At 44.0% G+C, this 12,961-nt stretch overlaps 1 long non-coding RNA gene across 2 annotated transcripts in view; it reads left to right on the top strand.

Moving 5' to 3' along the window:
- Positions 1-12,961, top strand: part of LOC123575747 — a 38,529-nt gene that overhangs the window by 12,346 nt on the left and 13,222 nt on the right. Inside the window, exons 2-3 of one of the 2 annotated variants that reach the window (XR_006700974.1) lie at positions 776-877; positions 6,355-6,392. This is a non-coding gene — a long non-coding RNA (uncharacterized LOC123575747). Of the gene's footprint in view, positions 1-775; positions 878-6,354; positions 6,494-12,961 lie in introns of those variants that run through there. The other variant, XR_006700973.1, reaches the window with a different exon arrangement.

Raw genomic sequence — 12,961 nt, 5'->3', positions numbered from 1 at the left:
AACTCAGGAGCAGTGAGAGCATGACCTGAGCCGAAGTCAGACGCTTAACTGACCGAGTCACCCACGTGCCCCTCCAAAGCCACGTGTCTTTTATGCCATCTGGCGCCATTTGCTCTTTAAGGCCGTCCTTGGATTCCAAGTCCTCCTGTTTCTTGGATTACTCTTTATTTAAGTAGAGCATATCAGTTAGTAACTCCCAGAAAATTGTTTTTCTCTCTTTATTTTTTTAAATGTTTATTTATTTATTTTGGGGGGGGGGAGGGAAGAGAGAGAAGCAGAGAGAGAATCCCAAGCAGTCTCCAATGCTGTCAGGACAGAGCCCGACTCATGGCTCAATCTCACGAACTGAGATCATGACCTGAGCTGAAATCAAGAGTCGCTGTTTAACTGACTGAGCCACCCAGGCGCCCCTGTTTTTCTCTCTTTAATGCCTTTCTTCTGACCTTAGCTTTGATATAGAACTAGTGTGCCATTCTTGCATAAAGATCATTTTCTTTCCAAATTATGAAGACACTGCCCCATCAGTGATTGGTATCCAGTGATGTTCTGAAGAAATAACGGTTCAACTCTGAATCTGATTGGTGAAGAGTTTTCTGTACTCCAGGGCCCATTCCTCCTTTTTCCTTTAGTAAAGTCACGTCTAACTTTTAGCCTCCCTGGAGATTACACTTCCTAGCCTTCCTTATGGTGCTTTCTAGACAGGGGACCAGGTTCTGGACAGGGGACCAGGCTCTGGCCACTACAGTGTGAGTTGAAACTGTGTTTTCCATTTCAGGTTGTGACCTGGGAAGAATCAGCCTACTTTCACTTTTCCTTCTTCCCTGTGCTGGGGTGTGGACATAATGGCCCCCTTGAACTCAGAATTGGAAACTAGATAGTGAGGATTCCTGAGCTGGCCTTCCAGCCCTGGACTCAACCTCCGAACTATGACGTTAGTTAGCAATTCATTTCTACTTTGATTATCCACTCCATCTGTTTATCTGTTTCAGATCCTTCCCCCAAACACTGTTCCTTTCTATATGACCTGTTTTTTCCCTCACTCTGAAAGTTTTAGGATTCATTTTATCCCCCGTGTCCTGAAATGGCATGATTATAACCCCGTCATGGGCCTTTCTAAGTTCAGTGATGCATTTTCAATCAGAATTACTGTATTTTTCAGTTCTGTGATTTTTTTTGTCTCATTTCTTCAACAAGTAGCTCTTTCCCATTTTCTCTGTGGTTTCTCTCTGAAACTTTGCTCATGTAGCATATGTCATTCCTCGTTTCTGTTTGCCTGTCCCACGCTCACTTTCTGGATTTTATCTTTCAACTCTTTTTGTTTTGTTTTGTTTTAATTTTTTTAATGTTTATTTATTTTTGAGAGAGTGAGAGAGAGACAGAGCACGAGCAGGGGAGGGTCAGAGAGAGGGAGACACAGAATCTGAAGCAGGCTCCAGGCTCCGAGCTGTCAGCACAGAGCTGACATGGGGCTCGAGCTCACAGTCTGCAAGATCATGACCTGAGCTGAAGTCGGATGCTTAACTGACTGAGCCACCCAGGCGCCCCAGTTTTTGTTTTTGTTTCTTAAGGCTATGTTGTTTTCAGCTTCCAAGAGTTCTTTCTCATTATTCTTTTTAACTCTTTGAAAATATTAAATGTAGGGTGTTGTCTTTCAATGTGTTGTTGTTTTTACTTTATCTTACTTGCGCTGTCTCTCATGTTGGAAGCTTTTTCCGATGTTGGATGGTGTGTGCTATGTGGTTCATATTTAAGAGTGAGGTGTCTCCAGAGGTGCCTGGGTGGCTCAGTCAGTTAAGTGTCCAACTCCTGACCTCGGCTCAGGTCATGATCTCCCAGTTTGTGAGTTTAAGCCCCACACTGGGTTTTGCAATAACAGCTTGGAACCTGCTTGGGATTCTGTCTCTCCCTCTCTCTGCCCTTCCTCTGCTCTCTCGCTCTCTGTCTCTCTCTCTTAAAATAAAAAAAAAAAAAAAAAGAGTGAAGCAGCTCTAGATACGTTGGCAGGGCTTGTCAACAGAGGGTGACTGGGTGGAAAACAGGTTCTTTTGGCAGGCACACCCAAATGTCCGTTTCCTGATGACTTTTCTCCAGAGCACACTAATTTCTCAAGAGGAGGGTTCTATAGTTTCTTGGTTGGGGGTGGGGGAGGGGGGACATATATCTCACCCTCAAACTTGTGGAAAGGAGGAATATCACCCCTACACTCCAAACCAGCTTTCATTTGTAAAAGTGTTATTGATTCACTTTAGCAAGTCACAGATTATGACGTATGCATGTTCTAATACACGTGTTTGTTTATTCATTTAACCAATATTTATAAAGAGTCCTCCACTCTGTGTATGTGTATGTGTTTGAGAGAGAGAGAGAGAGATTCGGGGAGAGAGGGAAAGAGATACTGGGAAGACAAAATTTCTGTCTTGGCTTGTAGCCGATGTGATCACAATGTATGTCCAGGTAATGACTGTGGTAATCAGGACGGCGTAGAGGCACCGGGGCAGTGCTAGGCAGGGAGGTCATCTGCGGGAAGGAGTCCAGTGGGGAGGGACTCTACTCCTTTCTGCTTATTTCACAGATACCGAGTTTTCTTTCCTGCTTGCCCCGATGATATATTATAGACTAATATGCTTTGATAAAACCTTTGACATGTCAAGACCCCTATCGGTCATTCATATCTTGGTATTGATTCCATTAACCAGGTAATCACTTACACTTAACTAAACTGTGGAATGTCAAATGGTAAGAAACAAAGATCTCTAAACGCCGATGTATCTGCGAAAGCTGAATATATCCGCTCGCCTGGAAAGAGCTATGTTGTCCAGGTCTGATGTCCCAGAGCGGACACCAAAAGGACTAGATACAAACAAAAAAGGAGCAAGCAACAACTAAGGCAGTCTTGTGAGCTCATGTCTCTGGGCGGTGCACAGGAGGATTGTAAATTCTTCCTTGGGAACGGTCACCTTCCTTCCAGGCACCGCATCACTGAGTCTGGGAAGCTTGGATTCAAATAGGTCCAGGAGGGTTTCTGTAAGATTCTGGTGGGCCCAGAACAGGATTCAGCAGACAGGATTGTTTGAAGATGATCGAAACTTAGCAGGGTTTTCTTGTTGTTTGGTTTTGTTTTTAAACAGGGACCACGTGCTTACAGAAATGTGGAGTGGGCCAGGCAATTTTGCAGGCAGGTGGAGGTTCTCCAGGCGGGACATTCCTGAGTTAGGTAGAGCACTAAGGGGGCTTGGAATAAAGGAAGTGGCCTCTGGCAGTGTGAGAGGGATGTAGGGAAGGAAAGCATGCCTGTTTGGAAGAGGAACTTAACAAACTTTGCGGCTTTATCTAGATTCTTAGGGACACCCTCCTCCCCCACTTCTAAAAATCTTCTTTGGGTGATCTTGGCTCCCTTCCATGCAGTAAAGAGCAAGTTGAAAAACTGATGACCACTTAGATGAATCAGAAGGAACTCACCCAGTCCTTTTGGGCAGGTGTACCCATTCAGACACCTTCTTTCTCTCTAGATGGTCTCTTTCCATTGCCTTTCTCTGCCTTGGGTCTTGGTTCTCATTTTCCTATTCCACATTCTCTCTCCCTACTTATTCCCACGTTTTAATTTCCCTGTGCTGCCCAGGATCCACCCCTGTGGACATTTCCTGAGCTGTACGTTTCCTCTATTACGGTAAGGTCAAGATCCTTCACCTCTGTTACCTTTGAACTTCAGGAAATTGTACCAAATGTGGAACAGATTGATGAATGTCTTCATAGATAAAGATCTCTGATAACTTAGTAGAGAGAAAACTGAATATCTTAGCAGAAACATGAGCACGGGATATGAAAAGATCATTTGTAGCAGCAGAAACACAAATGACCAGTAAACATGAAGAAATGTTAAGGATCAGCGGTAGTTCAAACATCGCAAGAGGAAGTAACACTACGGTTCAACTTCTTGGCTAGTAGTTGACATAGATGTTAAAAACTTACAGTATGCTAATACCCAATGTTCACGAAGATGGGAGGGAAGGAGCCCTGTCATACTCTACAGATGGGAATACAGAAGTGGCATCATTTCCTGAGACAATAAATTGGCTTTATTCCACTTCTATTGAAACATCTTAAAGGTGGGCAAAGAGAGATAATAGTGTACTACACATATGTTTAATTATGTGTGTAAATAATAAATTAATATCAGTATGTAATCTCGTAAAATTAGCAACAACCTAAGTGTCGAACAGTAGGTTATATTATAGAGTTTAATGCCATCTAACCATTAAAATGATGTTATGGAAAATAATGATATTAGAATAATCAAGATACATCAAATGAAAAAGTTTGTAAAATTATGTGTATATGTATAGGTAGGTATCACCAAATGACAAAACTAAAACAATTTAATAATGAGTTTGATGTCTTTTAGTCAGGAGAAAACAATTCATGGGCTGGGGGAGTACAGTACCTCACAAGGAGTGGAGTTCTCTTCCTGAGGGATCTGAGCAAGTTTTCTAGAACAGTAGAAGAGGCAATGTGGAAACAGAGCAAGAGTGGCTCAGAGACTGTGGATTTCCTTGTAAGGCTAACAAGTGCTGTTTTCTAGGATAAGGTAAGCTAAGCTAACGCTGAGTCAGAGGATTGTGATTGGTATGCGTTGGGTTTCTTTGGTAGGTGTTTCCTGTTTTCCCTAAGTGCTGACTTAGGTTTACATTTGTGATGTGGACCAGGCCACTGGAGTGGCCTCCATTTTGTGGGTCCCAGTATACAAATTACCTTCATCAGTATACACGCACACGCCACACACACGCATACACACACACACACACACACACACACACACACACACACCTGCACGTTAATGGAAAAACAAATGATTGAATACCAAATTATTCAAAATATTAACAGTGGCTATATGTAGGTGATAGAAAACAGATGACCTTTTAAAATTTATCAATGTCTTTTAACTTTGGTATAATGATATGCATTATTTCCATAGCAAATCAACAACAATAAAATATTTTCAAGCCAACTAGAATTCAAGTTTCCCTTGGTTCATCCTAGGTGAAGAGTGAGGCAATTATAAGTGGAACAATCACTTACATTTGAAGAGAGGTCCCCAGACCTTAACACAAAGGAAGGAACAAACATTTTTCTTCTGGTTTCATATGATACAGAAGCTCTGTTCCCAAGGGGCAGAAGATACAGAATGACTCTTCCCAAAAGATGGTGAGAATTCCTGATTCTGTTTGAAGAACATAGGATTTCCTTTTTTTTTTTTTAATGTTTATTTATTTTGAGAGAGAAAGAGAGCATGGGCAGGGAAGGGGCAGAGAGAGAGGGAGACACAGAATCCGAAGCAGGCTCCAGGCTCTGAGTTGTCAGCACAGAGCCCAACATGGCAGCTCGAACTCACCAGCCATGAGATCATGATCTGAGCCGAAGTCAGCTGCTCAACCAATTGAGCCACCCAGGTGCCCCAGGACGTAAGAATTCTGAGCCTCTGCCATTTTAGACCATGCTTTATGGGCTGCCATCAGATAAAGCTGATAAGGACTCAGGGCTGATGGTCTCTTGGTTTCTGGAAGAGAGTCTGGGTGAATTTCCAGAGACAGGACTATAATTTTTGTGGAGAAATCACAAGAGAGCTGGGCAGAGATAGAACAGGCTCCCGCAGAAGGGTAGAGATAGATTCTATGTTTCTATTGATCAGTGCTGCCTCCGGAATAGCACCACCACAACCAATTGAAAAGATAATGCTTAGGGGGCCTGGCTGGTTGAGTCCAAGGAGCATGAGACTCTTGATCTCGGGGTTGTGAGTCTGAGCCCCACCTTGGGTATAGAGATTACTTAATTAAATAAATAATTAAACTTAACAAAAAAAAAAGATAACTGAGTTTATCGCTGACTGTACATTACCTGCCCAGAGAGCTTTGGCAGTGGCTGGAAGGAGGAAAGTAAGGTTGAAACTGATTTAAGATTGGGACTTTGGCTCATGGTGGTTCTTTCACTGCAAGTGACGTGGTGAGGATTGGTTTAGGATCAGGATACAACCATCTAGGATTGGTGAGGATTTTGAGGTGAAGGATTCAAAGAAGCTTAAGGTGCCAAAGTGTCTGTTGATGTTTCCCCTGAAGAGTTGATGGGTCTCTCAGGAAGTTCCTGTCATGAACAATCCATCCATTTGTCTGAGCAGAGTCTTCTGGAATAAAAAGGCGTGCTAAAGAGGGCAGTGGGATGCTAACGTTAAATTATTGCGGGGAGTTTCAGTCCTCAGCTCCAAAGTTCTGTGTGGGGGATGGTTTCCACTCTCGAATTTAATGCTGAGAATAAGAGAAGAGTTCTCATTTTTATATATTTTTGCTCATCTTGCTTTCCCAGGTTGGCTGCCTTACTGGGAAGAGAATACATTGACTGCAGTAAGTACATTCACCTGCCATTTGGATTCCTTTTTTTAAATTTTTTTTTAATGTTTATTTATTTTTGAGACAGAGACAGCATGAACGGGGGAGGGTCAGAGAGAGAGGGAGACACAGAATCTGAAGCAGTCTCCAGGCTCTGAGCACAGGCTCTGAGCCTCAGCACAGAGCCCGCCGTGGGGCTCGAACTCACGGACCGTGAGATCATGACCTGAGCTGAAGTCGGACGCTTAACCGACTGAGCCACCCAGGCTCCCCCATTTGGATTCCTTATATTAGGTGAGCTCTTATACCAATCAGCCCTGTGTTGTTTTTAATATTTACCGTTTCCTGGCATTTCCTGGATGCTGTGCCTTTGGCCAGTCCCAAGCTCTTTACGTAAACCATTTAATCAACAGATTTTCATTAAACATTTACCACGAGTCAGGTTCTGTGCTAAGCATTCTATATTCACCATTCATTTATTCACTCATTCAACAATTTTTCAACGAATACCTATTCGGTGTCACGCAGAATGCCAGGTGTCCAATAAACAATCATGAACAGGGCACAGCTCCTGTTTGCTGGTAGTTTACGCACCATGAATCTAATCTGCAAAGAAATCCCAAGGGATCTATTGTGTTAATGTTCTTTATGGAGGGGGCTGACTTCCCCGTCTTCCCTGTAGCGTGCCGTGAGCTGGCAGGCGCCGTGCTCAATCTGACTCAGAGGACCCTGCCCTCAGCCTCTGGTGTTTGTTCACCCTGGGCCCAGTCCCTTTGTTGGTTTATGCTCAGGCCCCAAGTTCCAGAGCTGTGGAGCTGAGAGCCTGAACTTAGACCCAGTGCCCTTCCTGGTCTTCGACACGTGGTTCTCAACCCCTTGCTCCTTGGCCGGCCTCCTGTCCCACTGCAGAACTAAATGGGGAACTGCCCCCCCCCCTTCCTGGTGCTAAGAAGAGTCAGCAGCTGCCTCTTCCCTCAAGAAGCAGATCAGTTGTCACTCCTAACTTCCTTCGGAGGGAATGCAGTGTCCCGTCACTCTGCTCTTGAAGCACGCCCACTGAGAGGCAGACTTGAATGTAAAAAGTAGAAATGATTCAGGGCTGCAGTTCAGCTTTCGTTACATCCCACTGCAAGGTGTTTGAAAGATTGCTATTGTGCTCATCAAGACCAGGGAATACATAAATATTTTTAGTACATAAACTGCGGTGAATTGAGGTTATCCGAGATACATGACTAACATCAGGACTTGTGCTCTGGCAGTGTATTCAGGCAAAAAATACAGGGAGAAGGAAGTCTTTTTATTTGAAAGGCTTGATTATTTCGCATACTTCTGAAACAGCTTGTATAAAGAGAATGGATGGCCTTTGTTTTTACATTTCAAATATTTGCAAAACATGCTGAGGAATAAAAACAGGGGATTAAGGAATTGAGAATTGACAAACCCTATCGTCCTGTCCCGCCTGGAAGTCCATAATACGTCTGCACGTCTTTTGTGGAAGCATGGACGAAAGTGGAAATACTGGCCTGTTGGCCACATGAGTGCTAAGTCCTGGTCTGTGCAGGGAGCCCACACCCCAGCCTTTGCTCTCCCCTTCTGAGCTGTGTATCCTTGGGCAGGTTTCCATGTAGCTTTTGTCAGAGCTTTTGTCTGGCCCAGTGTGAAAAAACTTTCTAAAGCCTAAAGACACTTTATATTATACAAATAGCAATTGTGATTGAAAACACAACCAAAATCCCATAGGGAGATTAGTACTAGATAAGAACATACCTGAGATTAGAGAGCCTTATAAGAAAGAAACTATTTACCCAAGGTGAGGATTGCTAAATGCTTAGTAAAGATCGTTAACAGGAGAGGGTTTAATTCTCCCAAGTGTTCTTTCATTTTGTCTTTGGAGGGAAGTGTTGCCATTGAACAACTGCTTTCACAAAAGTTCTGAGCTGTTAGTAAGCATAGGCTACATTAAACCCTTCGTCCTGCAAATGGGAAAACCAAGAGCCAGGGAGCCTAAGTGGTTCGACTAAGGAGGCCACACTGTAAATTCGTGTCAGGGCTGAATCAAGAATCCAGGCCTCCAGGGGCACCTGGGTGGCTCAGTCAGTTGAGCGTCCAACTTCGGCTCAGGTCACGAACTCGTGGTTCATGGGTTCGAGCCCCGCATCGGGCTCTCTGCTGTCAGCCTGTCAGTGCAGAGCCTGCTTTGGATCCTCTGCCCCCCCCACCCCTCCCCCACTTATGTTGTCTCTCTAAAACTAAATTTAAAAAAAGAGAATCCAGGCCTCCAGAGTAGGCCAGGGTTCTTTGTGTGCAGCTCATTTGGTCTTTGCCTCCCTCCATGTTTACACTTTGGGGTGTCAGGAGCACCCAGGTTCCTGCCCTGATTCTCCTTAGCTTATTATGAGTTTCCTCCTGGCTCTCTCCCGCTCACTTCCCTCTTTCTTGTTCCAGCACTACCCTTGTTCTCCCCTCTGCTGCTCCAAATCGGGGCCCAGCCAGGCATGTGTGAGGCACACAATTTTGACTCTCCTTCTCCTCTACTTTCTCCTATCTCTCTTGACTAGAAATCATTCATCTTGTTTGTCAACAAACAAAACAAAACACAACTACCTGCCTACTCTCTCTCTCTAAGTAGGCTCATTAACTCTCTAGGTTGCTAAACCCAGCAACCTATACAAGACCTGTGCCTTCCTTTGATATAGAAGGGCAAAATTTGGCAATTGAGGGGAGAGTACATTCATTCAAAGGGCTTTAGGCCGTACAGGACCTCAAGGTTTTCCTCCAAGGACTTCGCGTGGGTAGTGCCCACAAAGCACCACCCTACGGTGGATAATTTAAAAGGCATTTGTCCAGGGGCATCTGGGTGGCTCAGTTGGTTGAGCACCTGACTTCGGCTCAGGTCGTGATCTCACCATTTGTGAGTTCGAGTGCTACTGCTTAAGCTCACTGCTGTCAGCCAAGAGCCCACTTTGGATCCTCTGTCCCCCCTCTCTCTGCCCCTTCCCCATTTGTGCCATCTCAAAAATAAATAAACATTTAAATAAATAAGTAAATAAATAAATAAATAGCATTTGTTCATCCCATCACCCATTTGTGATTTCACTTACATAACGTGTTCATTGCACTCCTGATGCGTGCCAGGCCTGGGGCTGCATCCTGGGAATACAGTGGTTCAAGGGCAGACGCCATCCTTGCACCCCCAGTCCTTACGGTTTATCTGGAAAACAGATATTAAGTAATTACAATAAGGTCTGATGAGTGACGGTTCTGAGAGGGGACGTACGGGTGCGCAGGGGACAGAGCAGGAGGACCTAACTCAGCATAGGTGTCCACAAAGCCCTTCTCGAAGGGGTGCCTGAGGGATTTGCAGGACCTGGTGAAAAGGAAAGAGGAGATGGCCGGGGGAGGTCTTAGCGGGAAACTCAGGACAGATTAAGTCCTGAGAGAAGGACAGATTAAGAGCAGGAGAATGCTTGCTCCCAGGTGAAGGAAAGAGGGGAGCACGGCCTCGGACTCCATGCCAAAAAGTTTGGGCTTTGTCCCAAGGTCAGGAGGAGACCATTGCAGTGTTATTTAAGCTGGGAAAGATAGTCAAATTTGCCTTTTTGACCATTAATTCCGGGTGCAATTGGAAAGAATGATGGGGGACAATGGGATACAAGAAGTGGGGCTATCATTACTGCAGGAGAATAATGATGTCCTTGACTAGGGTAGAGGTGGAAAGCCCTGGGTGGATTTGAGATGCATATAAATGGCAAAACCTACATGCTTTTGGTAGATGAGCGTGTGTGCACGCTAAGAAAGGGGGAGGAATTGAGAATATAGTGTCCACTGTGAGGCAAAGGTTGTGAGACAAAGATGATGAGCTTGTTGGAATCCTATTGGATTAACCTATATCCATGCAGGAAGGGGAACAGGGAGGTGCTAACTGGTGCAGAGAAGGCCAGATCTTGCCTGCATTTACTTATTTGGGGAATTTGCCAGCATTTACTTATGTAATTTGTTTTTTTTTTTTTAATTCAATCATCAATGTTATAATTTATACATAATATATAATTGACTTCTTAGTTATTTTTAATTTTTTAATGTTTATTTATTTTTGAGAGAGGGACAGAGACAGAGACAGAGTACGAGTGGGGGAGGGGCAGAGAGAGAGAGAGAGAGAGACACAGAATAGGAAGCAGGCTCCAGGCTCTGAGCTGTTAGCACAGAGCCCGACGCAGGGCTCAAACTCACGAACCGCGAGATCATGACCTGAGCCGAGGTCAGATGCTTAACTGATTGAGCCGCCCAGGCGCCCCGACTTCTTAGTTTTTAAATTGTTTTAGGACATACATATTTGGATATCATCCCCTATTAGCATATATAAAGCTCTCATTACTTTGTGCGTGTAAGTTTTATTGGCGTCGAAGGCACATACAGAAAAGCACACGTAATGGAAATATAGATACAGCTCATTGGGTTTTCACAAAGGTAATTTTACATCTGTGCACCCACCACCTAGTTTACAGACGTCACCAGATCCTCCCCGCGCCGAATTCCCACATGCACCTTCCAGTCACTACCCACTGTCTTGGCCTATAGAACCCTACGTTAATTTGCCCTGTTTTTAAAATTGATATGCATGGAACATATATATGCATGCAATTTTTTGTGTTGGCTCATCCTTTTAAATGTGTGCTATTTCATCGTATGGCTGCACCATAATTTATTGAACGAGTCCCCTCCAGATGGTATTTATGTTGTATCCATCATTTGTCACCACAGACAAGTGCAGCAATGAACGCTTCATAATAGCCTCAAAATAGTACCAGTAGATCAGGGATGTTTTCCAGCTGCAAGTAACATAAGAACCAACTAAAAGCTGCCTGAACAGTAAGGACATTTATTATCTCACTTAGAAGTCTGGAAGGAAGTGGTTCCAGCCCTGATTAAGGTAATGGTCCAGAGCTCTTATTAGGCCGTTTCTTCTCCTCTTTCTCCTCTGCTGCCCACGGGGTGCTGGCTTTTTCCTCTGGGCTGCCTCCCCTCATGGCCCCAGGGTCGCTGCCTTTTGTATTCCTTGTCCTGTGAAATTTCTGTTCATATGTATTTTGCCCATTTTTCCATCAGGCGTTGGGTTTCCTTGGAATTTAATTACTTAAGCTGTTTCATGATTGACTTTGTGTTTTCAACATTCATAGGCTTTTCAAGTCATTTCCTCGTCATTTCATCACATCTGCTACACTTTAAGCTCAGTAGCTGTTGTAATCAGACCAGTGATCATTTTAATGGCTCACCTGCATTTTTATGTCCTTAATTTACCGTGACTTGTCGTTTGCCTTCACTGCAGAAATGTCTCTCTTTCCGGTCTTCCTTTAACATCCTGAACTCTGAGGGCTTGTACGTTTTTTTTTGTTTTTGTTTTTTTTTAACGTTTATTTATTTTTGAGACAGAGAGAGACAGAGCATGAACAGGGGAGGGTCAGAGAGAGGGAGACACAGAATCCGAAACAGGCTCCAGGCTCTGAGCTGTCAGCACAGAGCCCCATGCGGGGCTCGAACTCACAGACCGCGAGATCATGACCTGAGCGGAAGTCGGCCACTCAACCGACTGAGCCACCCAGGCGCCCCTAAGGGCTTGTACGTTTTTAAAGGTGCCAAGCGAGGGTATCCACCTGAGCAGATATCATGTTACCTGAGGTGGAAACTGTATGTCTAGAATATAATGTTATAATCAAACTACCCAAAAAGTTTGTTTGATGCATGCTTACTAATTTGGAATCCATTAAAATTCAGGGAACACCCGGGTGGCTCAGTCGGTTAAGCCTCCGACTTTGGCTCAGGTCACGATCTCGTGGTTCATAAGTCCGAGCCCCGCATCAGGTTCTGTGCTGGCATCTGGCAGCCTGCCTGGGATTCTCTGTCTCCCTCTCTCTCTGCCCCTTCCCTGCTCACACACTCTCTCTCCCTCTCTCTCTCTCTCAAAAATAAATAAAGAAACATTAAAAAAAGTAGTCAGAACATACAAAAAATACACCCTTAGGGAAAAAAAAGACTTTTTCTATGGTCAAAACACAAAGTGTTTTACTGTCCATTTGTTAGTTATCTATAATCATATTCACACTAATATTTGTGTCTCAACATTTTGTTATGAAAATTTGCAAACATTGAGAAAGGTTGAAAGAATTATATAAAGAACACCCATGTATCCACAGACTAGATTCTGTAGTTGATAGCATTTTGCTAAATGCTAGATTTGTTTTGTCACAAAACAATCATCAATTTATCTTTTTTGTTTGTTTGTTTTGAGAGAAAGAGAGTTGGTGGGAGGGTGGGGCAAGGGTGTGGGAAGGGAAAGAGAGAATCCCAAGCAGGTTCCATGGCCAGTACGGAGCCCGGCTCAGGGCTCGAGACCATGAGATCATGACCTGAACCGAAATCAAAAGTCTGACGCTTAACCAACTGAGCCACCAGGCGCCCCAATTTATCTTATTTGTTTTAATGGATTTTCAACTTACAGCCCTCAGAACGCCTCATCCTTGAGCACGTCCACATGCACATCATTAAAAGAGTCCAACTTTGCTTACAGATTTTATTTTTAGGTAAAA

Source organism: Leopardus geoffroyi, chromosome C2 (assembly GCF_018350155.1).
Source record: "Leopardus geoffroyi isolate Oge1 chromosome C2, O.geoffroyi_Oge1_pat1.0, whole genome shotgun sequence".
Taxonomy (NCBI): domain Eukaryota; kingdom Metazoa; phylum Chordata; class Mammalia; order Carnivora; family Felidae; genus Leopardus; species Leopardus geoffroyi.
The sequence above is the reverse complement of the archived record's forward strand: the minus strand, read 5'-3'. Positions and strand labels throughout refer to the sequence as shown.